Source organism: Agelaius phoeniceus, chromosome 27 (assembly GCF_051311805.1).
Source record: "Agelaius phoeniceus isolate bAgePho1 chromosome 27, bAgePho1.hap1, whole genome shotgun sequence".
In the NCBI taxonomy this organism is placed as follows: domain Eukaryota; kingdom Metazoa; phylum Chordata; class Aves; order Passeriformes; family Icteridae; genus Agelaius; species Agelaius phoeniceus.
In genome coordinates this window covers 3800659-3811772 of record NC_135291.1, presented here as the reverse complement: position 1 = coordinate 3811772, position 11114 = coordinate 3800659, and the positions used below count along the sequence as shown (strand labels likewise).

General features: G+C 47.7%; 1 pseudogene; it reads left to right on the top strand.

Annotated features, from left to right (window-relative positions):
- Positions 1-7420: 7420 nt before the first annotated feature.
- Positions 7421-10703, top strand: LOC143695890 (uncharacterized; annotated as a pseudogene).
- Positions 10704-11114: the final 411 nt, after the last annotated feature.

Genomic DNA, 11114 nt, shown 5'->3' with positions numbered 1-11114 from the left:
CCTCAAGGGCCTCACTAGGAATGTGGGTTTGCCCAACAGGGTCTGAGTGGCTTCCTTCTCTGGCCAGGTGGTCAGTCATGAGGGCTGCAATATTCTGGTTTGCATGTCTCACAAATTTCACAAGCAAAGCTTCTAACCCCTTTTTCCACTGAGTGTCTGTGGAGGCCGGTGGGCCTACAGAACAAAGGCCATTATAGGCCTTTGGACAGACAGACAGACCCCATGTTGGAGAAATCTCCCCTGTTCAGGGCAATTGAGCAGACCCTCTTCCAGGATGCTTTGTTGTATATGCAAATGTACCCAGTTCTACTTCCCTGGTTGGACTGTTGGCCTCTCCCTCCCTTTTTCCTTATATTTATGTCCTTGAATGTTCTCCCTTCCCTGCTTATCCATTGGCCCCATATTGCCTCAGTGTCCCACCCTCTTTACCCTATTGGCTGCCACCCCTTGTCTCTCCTCTGTACTGCCCTGAGCCCTCAGCCCATTGGCCCTGATGCTCTGCTCTGCCCCCCCATGTCCCCTGTATTTAAACCCAGACCTTCCACTGTTCTTTTTGTCTTTGTCCCTGAACCCCTTTGTGCGTGGCTGGAATAAACCTCCTTCTCTGGCATCCATACAAAGACCCTTCCCGTTTCTTTGTCGTTGGTGATTCTACAAGAGAAGTGTGTGCTGCAGTGATTGTGTGTGTGTGTGTGTGTGTGTGTGTGTGTGTGCCTGTGCCACCGAGCGGCTTCATTACTGGAGACACTTCTGGAAGGTCACGGCTCCGCTGCCTCTCTCTCCACCACCAACAGGCTTGCGGCTTGTGACAGCTGGCAGCCTGAACAGGGACCTGTCCGGAGCATTCCTGGAGGTGTCTTCAGTAGCTTTTTGACTACTGAAGTTAAGCCGTGTTCGGAGCAGCCAATTCCCAGAGGAGACTCCTAAGTTTTATTGGGGGAATCATACAGGCGACCAGCAACCTTCTTGAGGCGAGAAGATTGGTTGAAGCTGACAGACAACCTGGAGAGGTTTTGTTGACCCACTGTCATGTGAGTACTATATTTGGGGGTCACCCTTTTTTGTCTTTCCTTTGCCTTCTTTTCCTCTTGGATGTTGGGAGAAAGTGTGGGGATGGGAGCCAAACTGATCCCCCCACACAGGGAAGTTTATACCCAAGTTAGAGGAATCCTTGTTGGAGAAAATTTTCATTTTTCAAAGGGAGATTTAAAATGTTTTCTTCATTGGTTGTTCAAGTATTTTCCTGATGTTAAGAGGGAATTCATTCTAATGAGTTCTGGGACCATATAGGATAATGGTTCTATGTTCTTAGAATTAAAGGGGATCTTTCAGTGGGGAAATTTTATCCTTTGGCCTTATTGCGAAGTCTGTAGAAAATGTTGGGAAACATTCGGGACCCCAGTTTAACACCCCTTCTCCCCGTTCCTCCCCTCACATCCCTAAACTCTCTTCCCTGCCTCAGGGAGGATTGGGAGATGGATCCTGCCAGCAGGCGCAGGGTTGCTACCGTCACCCTGACATCTCCCAGTGTCCTCTGTCCCCTCTCCAGGGCAGCACTGGCCATGCTGCCTTGGGCTCTCTCCTAACCCTCTTACCAATGCCCATGTACTCAGTTCTACCACCCCCAGTTGTTCTCCCAGACGGTACCAGGAATGTGGCCAGCCCCGCCATCTTGTCTTCTCCCTCTCCAAGTTTTTCTGCCCTTTCTCCACAAAATGGTGCTGACCCCACAAAGGCAATGGCCATTTTGTCACCTCCCTGTTCTGCCAAAAATGACACCTCTGACCCTCCTCCCACTTTCTCTATTCCTGTAATCGCGCCCTGCCCCTCCCTTCTGTGTCAGGAAGTGTGTCCATGTTGGGACTTCCCCTCTCTATTGGGAATCCCCTCCCCATTGTGCACACCAACCCTACCCCTTCCTCTCTTGACTCCTCCTGATGGTCCCTCCCATTCCCATTCCCACAACATTGGAGCCAGAAGTGGTGATTACAGCGACCAGAAGGAGCCCATATTGGCTTCCACAGCTGCCCACAAACAGGCAGATTCTGGCTGCCCCAAGAGGCTCCATGCAGGCATCAAGTGCCCTCCATCCTCCTCGGAGGATGAGAGTAGGGATTCCCAGACTTGGATTCCGGTCCTGAGTCTGAGGATCACTGGGCCAAGCTGCAGAGGGAAGCCACTGGGAGGGTTCAGAGCTCACCAAAAAGATTGTGGGCTTGCCAATTATATGTAAACACAGCAGAAGGGTGACTGCAATCAATTCCTGGGAGCCGATCCCCTATGGGGAATTGAAGGAGCTCTGCAAAGTGGCTAAGGAATATGGTTGGGGGTTGCATTTCTTAAAAAAATTTCTGGAAGCCACCTTCTCTGACCGTGTCTTGGTCGTGCATGAAAATAAAAATATCATGAATTGCCTACTCTCCCCATGTCACAATCCATCCTTACGAACAGGTTTTGTGATTGTTCGTGGATTTGATCTCAGGGTGCAAAAAACCAACACGGCACAGGGGGGTTTGCAGTGATAATCAAAACAAATGCACCTTTATTGAATAACCAAATGCATTGGGGAGGAATTGGGGAAAAAAGGGAAAAATAAGGAAAAGAGGGAGGAAGAGAAAGGAAGGTATATAGCTACCAAACATAGAACAGCCAAGTCCTTTGATGTCCAGCCGATGGAGTTCACCAGGTCACGTCTGGGGAGATCTTGAAATCTCTCGCTAACTCAGAGCTTTTATTATGATAACTCTATTGAAAATTGTGAGGGAGGGGGGGAAACAGATACAATAAAGAATAGATGTAACAGGTAGTCCATGTTCTCAGCAGCAAACGAGAGCCATTGTCTTCTTGGTCCAGCGGTCACAACCTGCAGGCAAACATCTCGCTTTGGTCAGCTTGCCTCCCCCACACACCTGCCCCGGGCTGGGGGTTTCAGTCCCAGTCCTTGGAAGGAGCAGAGGGGCCTTTTCACATGGGGGTTTCATGTCTCACTCCTTGATGGAGAGGCTCCTTACATCTCAGTCTGTCTGTCACGGTGGTTGTAAAACAGGTGAGGGTCTTCTGTGGGGGGACCACTCAAGACTCAGAAGAAGTCCAGCCAGGCTGAGAGGTGGGACAGCTTCCAAGGCTATTGCTGCAAAAAGGCAAGATGCCCCCTTCTTCTTTCATTGGGCTCAGTGCAGCATACAGCAAACAACACCTGTGAACAATAGCTTAGCACTGTGCTCAGGTCTCGGAGCCGTTGGCACGTAACTTTCTCCAACAGGGCCAGAAACTTCAGACAAGGGTCTTTTCTTCAGTGGTCCCCAATGACGATTGTGAGGCAGATGAGAGAAACTTTGGACAGAGTCTCACACCCCGGTCGAGTACATGCTGTGGGAGAGGCAGTAAAAAAGGCATCTCAAATCACTGGCGGACACATATTCAAAAGATGCCAACAAACCAAATTTAACCCTTGAATAAATGGCAGGAGAAGGTGACTTCCAGAAGCCACAAGACCAAGCAAAGGATTTACAAGAAGCTGCACTCAGTGGCATCACCACTGCTGCAAAGACATCCCTGCTCCTCACTCTCGACGACACCCTACATACACAGAGCTTCACTAACATTAAACAAGGGCAAGTGAAATTTTCATGAAATTTGTAGACAGACTTAAAGTTGCATTTGAGTGACAAATAGAAGGCCCAGAGGCCAAGAAGGAAGTGCTAAATAAAATGGCCTTGGCAAAGGCAAACAAGGAGTGCAAAACAATATTAAGACCCAGAACCTACAATCAACCAGATGGACGAGTCCTGCACCAAATTATCTTCCACTGAACACACCGTGGCAAGGGCAATCTCTACGGGAGAGGGCCTTTTTAACATCCCAAGACACTGCAAAATGTTTTAATTGTGAGGAACTGGGCCTTTTTTTGAAGGACTGTCCAGAATACAAAATGCCTAAAGACCAGCAGCCACCAAAGAGGTGCCATTCATCACACTGTATGGATTGCAACAGACATTCTAACAACTGTTCTCAGTTGTGTTATCACCAGTAACCTCACCACCACCAGCAGCATTATCAGCCAAAAAACTTCCAACAGACTGCAGGGTGGCCCCGTGTGAAGACAGCAAATGGAAAGCTGTTTCACTGTACCCTCCCCACTATTCTGGAGGTCCAATACGTGGGAAATTCCCGCGGAGCTCTTCATACTCCGAACAACAGACCAGAGTGACCAAGGCTTTCCAGCAAGTTCAGGTCAGGACGTGACACCAACTGGTGAGTGCTTTGTCTATACAATTTGATGACTCTGCTTTCTATCGTATTCCCACCAGAAAATATGGACCCCTAGAGGGCCTGAGGGATGTGCTGGTAATAGGTAATGTATTCATGGACCAAATGAAATACATATTATAGTGGAAGTACAAACTGTTGGGCCAAGTGACGAAATCACAGTCACTTTCTGCTGCACAAAACCACCACACTTCCTGCACAGAGAGACTGTGATCGCCCAAGCCTTTTTATTGCCATTAAGCATAGACAATATCCCAGAGCACCCAATGGCATTCTGGGTTGAAATCATGGGCCAAGACAAGCCCCTTATAAAGTGCAGTCAGTTGAATAAAGGTAATGACATCCACCTACAAGGGATGGTGGACACAGGGGCCAATGTTACTATCATTACACAACCTCAATGGCCCCTGAACCAGGAGCTGACTCCTGTCACTGGAGTCACCTCAGTGATTGGAGGAGCTGCCATCTCCATGAGGAGCGAGCGTATTATCACAACAGAGGGACTGGAGGGCCAAACTGCCACCATCAGGCCATTTGTAGTCAGGGCACCCACCACCCTGTGGGCCAGGGACCTGTTGTCCCAGTGGGGAGCTTGACTTGATATTCCACCTCTGTCCCGGGATTTCTATTTGGGGCCACTGCAGAGTGCACCACCCCACCATCACCTGGAAGACTGACACCCCACCGTGGGTGGATCAGTGGCCCCTCTCAACAGAGAAATTACATACCCTCGAGCTTCTTGTGGAGGAGCAGCTCTCCAAGGGCCACATTGTACCTACCAACAGCCCTTGGAACTCCCCTGTCTTTGTTCTCAAAAAACCTGGCAAGGACAGGTGGACACTCCTCCATGACCTTTGTAAAATTAACAAGGTCATTGAGGACATGGGTCCCTTGCAGCCTTCCTTCTCCGTCCTTGCTTCCTTGTGACTCGAGACTGGTGGTCGTTGATATCAAAGACTGCTTTTTCAACATCCCCCTCCATCCTCAAGATGCTCCCAGATTCACCTTTTCCATCCCCTCCCTGAACAGACAGGCACCTCTGAAGCGGTACCACCGGTGAGTCCTCCCCCAAAGTGAGAAAAACTCCCCTATATATGCCAGTGGTACATGGCCCTTGTCCTATCTCCCATCCAAAGGACTCTCCCAGATGCCATTATCCTACATTATATGGATGGCATTCTGTCTTGGTTTGAAGACAGGTGTCTGCTAAGGAAGGCAGGAGCTTCCTGTGAAATGGAAAATGTAAACCCCCTCCCTCTGAATTATTATAATTTTGAAATTAAAAAGCTCTCGAGCAAAGATATGGGAATAAGAATAACAGTTATTTACAAGGAAAACTAAAAATACAAATGCCACAGTACAAACAAAAAAACCCCACTGGCAGAGTCAGAATATGACCTGACACCCTGTGGGTCACAGTGGTGGTAGCAGTCCTATTAAATGGAGGCTGCAGTGCTCCTGCAGTGACAGGTGGGGTTCTGTTGAAGCAGTGATCCTGTAGAAGGGTGGAGTTTTCCTCTCAAGGTCCAGTGGTGGCGTAGATGGGCCTGGACTTCCTCTGGGAATGCAGTGGAAAAGAAAGCTGCTTCTCTGGGAATCCAGTGGGAAAAGGCTGTCTCTCTTCTTCCAAATGTCAAATTATATCCAGGTAGGAATGCTTGGCTCCTCCCTCTGGCCGGAGCATCTCACAATGGGATGATGAATTTTTCATCAGTCATGCAGTGACACTCAATGGCCCAATAACAGAAGATATCTCCCAGAGGGGGGGATTGTTGAGGAAGAGATAAAGTAAACTGCTGTAAGAGATGGTCTGAAGTTCCCCTCATTTGCCTCACAACCGTCACAAGGACAGAGAGGAAGACCCTGAGGACCCTGGCTGGAGTTCTGGCCTGGTTGGGGTGGATGCTCGCCAAGTGATTGTTTGCAGCTGTGCTTGCTGTGCCCCCACGTTACAACTGCTTTGAGCAGGGGCTGACAGGGAGCGGCTTGCTCTGTACACTTACACCTGCTTCACCATCCCTGCTCATCACAATGGCCCATGAATTTCCCCACCTCTTGGCCAGATGAACTTTCTGGGGTAACTCTGGTGATCCCCCCATAGAAGATCCCTCATCTGCCTCACAAGTGCTGTAAGGGAAGCCTCCTCCCAAGGACTGAGACTGAGACCCTTAAAATTCTAACACAGGGGCGTGGGCCTGACTGAAGTGGGATGTTTGCCAAGTGTTGCCTGCAGGTGTGTTTGCTGCACCAAGACTGGTTTCTCATAGACACCAATCCTGAAAACAATGGGTCTCGCTCACCGCTGAGATTGATTTGTTCTGTTTTGGAACGTGGACTGTCTTACTCATTTTCAATAGACTTATTCTCCATTGTCTTTTATCTGTTCTACCCTTGGTGGATGACTATACAAAACCCCTGAGTTATGCAAAGAATTTGAGATTCTCCCCAATGTGACAAGATGGATCTATTGGCTGGACCACGAGGATTTTGTCTCTCCGTTGGTAGCTATTCCCACCCCTGTCTTCTTCTCTCTCCCTCTATCCTTTATCTCCTTTCTAATCCTTCTATTGCTTCTGCTCTGGGCACTCAATAAAAGGTGCATTTGTTTTGATCAAGACTGAAATCCCCTCTCTGTTGTTTTTGCACTCTGAGATCAGTTAATGAACCATCACAACCCCACTTGTACGAGCGGATCGTGACATTAAATTGGCGTCATGGACAGGATTCTGACAGACAGAGGGGTTTGCAGGGTTGTGTGTAGTCTGTAACAGGGGAAGGATGTTTCTCTCCAGCCGCACCGAGCCCGATACCCTGAAAGGGGTGAGCGGTTGTCTAAAAAGGAAAGGGAGTGACTCAAATTTCCCACAAACTGCACATGCCTAGGTGAAAAGCACCCCCATACTCAATTGAGGGTTCTGTCTTCAGAATTTCACAAAAGATCTCTTAGTGCAAAAAGGGAAACTGTTTTTGTGTTTGTGTGAATCTGGACTGTCTGGGAAGTGAAGGGACTATTTGAAGTAACTGAGTAGAACCTCCCAGGCACACTTAGTCTCTTCACCCACCCAGGAAAGCAAGGGAAACACAGCAGAGGCTGTGTGGTTGTGTGCCTTAAGTCTACACCTCCCTGTCATGGTTTTGGTCCCTTCACAAAATGACGGAAAACCTCAGCGCAAAAGTTAAAGCTGAATTTTATGCTCTACTAGCCAAACACAATGCCAAACCTTCTCCCGGAGGAGAAGAACGGGCACAAAGTAACTGATTTAATTTGGAAAATGTTATTGATAGAGTATGTTCTTTACAACATGAAACAAAATTTAAACTGGGTAAAAATAAAACTATTCTCTGCTCAGTTTTGGGAGCTTGTCTCACAGCAGCTATAAAAACTCTCTTAAAGTGAAGAAGTGAGGAAAAAGCTATAATGGACTCCCTTCAAAACCTAGTTGAAATTTGGAAAAAAATTAAATGAAGAAAGGAATGAGATCCATCTGTTACAAGCTGCCCTTAGAGAGGAACATGTTAAGAATTCACTGAATGCTGATTCCTCAACACAGGAAGAGGAAAAGAAACTCCTCACATTAAACAGATTTATCCCCATAAGGAACTAGAGGCAGTAAAAAAACTGTGGAGAAAACTGCTGCCCTCATTTGAGACCCCTGGTTAAAACAGAATATAATTATATTAATGATGAAGATTTTGAACCACATATCACAACTAAACAAATACCATTCAGCACTACCAAATTGGCTGAGGTGAAGAAAGAATTTGGGCGCCTCCCACAAGAATCGGAGACAGAATATGTCTTCCAAGTGTCCCTCACTGGTGAAGATCAAATTAAATTAACTGAACAGGTGGCCAGTGGGTACTGGGGACATGGAGTTTTCCTAACAACAGGAGATAAGCGTGACACGTGGTCCCTGACACAATGTGTGCCTTTCTGGGCCAGGGGAATTAATCCTTTGGAAAGGGGAGACCCTTTAGCTATAGTCAGTGCCCCCGACCAGCTTTTGGAAGGCGCCCACAAAGCCACCTGCCTGCAAATGATTCATGAAAAAGGTTGATTCCTGGTTTTCAGTCACCAATGCAATTACCTGTAAAGCCTGAAATTATGACTCCTTTAATTTGATGGCTGCCTAAACCTACAGCAATTACTTTACAGAAAACCATAATGGCCTTGGGTCCCGTAGAGAGACTAGATAGATTCCTTGGTAACCCCACTGACCAAACTGGATCTACTGATCCTGGTTTCACTCCATACTCCATCCCCTCACAGCCCCCAGCTTCTCAGTCTGATTCACCTGCCAGTAGCCGTAAAGTTTGGACATGGAGCGAGGTTGCAGTAGATTTGATTAATTACAGTAGATGATATGGACCTGTAAAAACCCTGGAGGAGAAATCAGAAAAAAAAAACAGCGTTTGGTTTATCAGGGCTCCTCACGGTGAAAATTTAGGGAAGGGAAAACAGATCTCTAACCGCCACCGTTGGTGGTTGTTGGAAGTTAAAAGGGGGGTCCCCAGAGAGGTGATGGATGGTTTGTCCCTTGATAAATTACAGAAAATAATAACGAATTGGCACTATCGAAAACCGAATTTTTCAGTTCAACCCAGTGCACCCCTCCCTTCTCAGAATCCAGCCAGTGAGCCAAAAGAAACCCTCTCCCAGCCTCTCCCTCAGAATTTAGGATGTGAGCCAAAGCAAACACAGAACCAGAGAAACTAGGCTCTCCATCCCTTATAGGTGAGTGAAGGGCTGGAGCATGGATGTATCTGAGAATGCTCACTAAACATAAATCAGGAGATTTATTGATCACAGCTATCACAGGCCTCAAACAGGCACTTGTAACCTTTCTGATTGACACTGGGGCACAAATCTCTGCACTAACAAAAAGGATGCCCAGAAGTGTAGAATTGTTCCTACAAAGAAACCATGTTGTGCTTTAAATGCCCTAGGAACTACAGAATCTATGAATGTGGCCTTAGTAAAACTCATGCTCCATGGAGAGGAGAATCAATTAGTTGTCAAAATGGGGGATATTCCAAACAATTTATTAGGGATGGATGTTATTGCTGGGAGGCAGTGGGAAGATTCTGAGGGATTCCTGTGGTCATTTGGCGTGCCACGTCTTAACATTAGACTCCAAGCTGCATCCTCCTCACTGTCTAGCAAAATTACTCATGTAAAACAATACCCTCTACCTTCTGGTGCCAAAGAGGGCATCAACTGGTTATACAGGACTTGTGAGACCAAGGAATAATAGTCAATACCCATTCTCTTTTCAACTTGCCAGTGTGGCCAGTTTGGAAACCCAATGAGAAGTGGAGGCTGACAGTAGACTTCTGCAGGCTTAATGCCAACACAGACCCTCTTACAGCAGCAGTCCCAAATTTGGCTGAATTAATGACATCAATTCAAGAAAAAGCTCACTCAATCATGGGAACTATAGATGTCAAAGACATGTTTTTTATGATACCCATACAACCAGAAGATATGGACTGTTTTTCCTTCACATGGAAAGGACAGCAATACACTTTCACTAGGCTTCCCCAAGGCTACAAACACTCCCCCACTTTGGCCCACCCTACTTTAGCCCAGGAATTAGAAAAAATACCCAAACCTGACAACGTAGCTGTTTATCAATACATTGATGACATTCTGGGCTGGGGGGGGGTGTGTGTGTGTGAAATAGAGGTAGTAGGGAAACATCAGCAGAAAATAATCTCTCACTTAGAAAGTCTTGATTTGCAGATGCCCCCAGAGAAAATTGAGAAATCTTCTCAGGAAGAGAAGTTTTTGGGAATTTGCTGGAAAGGAGGTATGACATGTATTCCACCTGATATCCTAACCTCTTTAGATCAGATCAAAATGCCTGAATCCAGGAAAGATCTCCAGCAAGCTCTAGGATTATTCGTGTTCTGGAGAAAACACATTCCAGATCTTTCAATAATTGCTAGGCCCCTTCATGACTTGCTAAGCAAATGGGGTGAAATGGGATTGGACTCCTTCTCAGGAGGAAGCATTGCAATTGCTGTTTTTTGAAGCAACAGCTCACCAAGCACTGGACCCTGTCCATCCCACAGATCCCTTTCAGGTGGAATGGGGATTTGGCTCCTCAGGGCTGTCAGTACAGCTACGGCAGCAGGGTCCTGAGGGTCCGATGTGTGGGAGGTTAAGATATTGCGATGTTACGGTCAGGCAGAACCCCTCCCCTTTTACTGTTACCTTTTACCGTTAACCCCGGTTATAAATGACCGGGTTCAACTGTTAATCAAGGCCATTTTACCGTCCACCACATTGGTGTGTGCGTGTACTTGGTCTGTGTGGCAAAGGTGCTGCCACCAAGCCGTTCTTGACCCAGGACCCCACGCCCCAAGTGTCGGCAACATGTGGTGCCAGAACCCGGGACAATCTGGGAAGTGGGAACCGCCTGGGCGAGTGAACGGCAGCCGGAGCAGCAGGACTGTCCCCGGCAGGGAGGACGCTCCCAGAGGACCGGCGAGAGGGGAAAGTCTCGCGCTTAGGACCGGCAAAGGAGGAAGTCTGGCGCCGAGGACCGGCGAAGGAGAAAATGGAGTACCTCCCAAAGGTCATTTTTAAAATTCATAGGCAGTGGGGCGTAGACTGCGAGCCAGGAGATTTTATCCTCGTAGTGTCGAGGCTCCTGCGGATTGGGGTTATTGGGCAGCTGGTGGATATTTTCCACCTTGAAGTGTGGGATAGTTGTACCGGGGCCCTAGCAGAGGAGGCTTTGTCCTCAGGCTCGGGGCGAAATCTTAAATTATGGGGCAGAGTCACGCAGGCTCTGTGAAAAGTTCAGCAGGAGCAGGAAATGTGGAAAACCACACAGGAC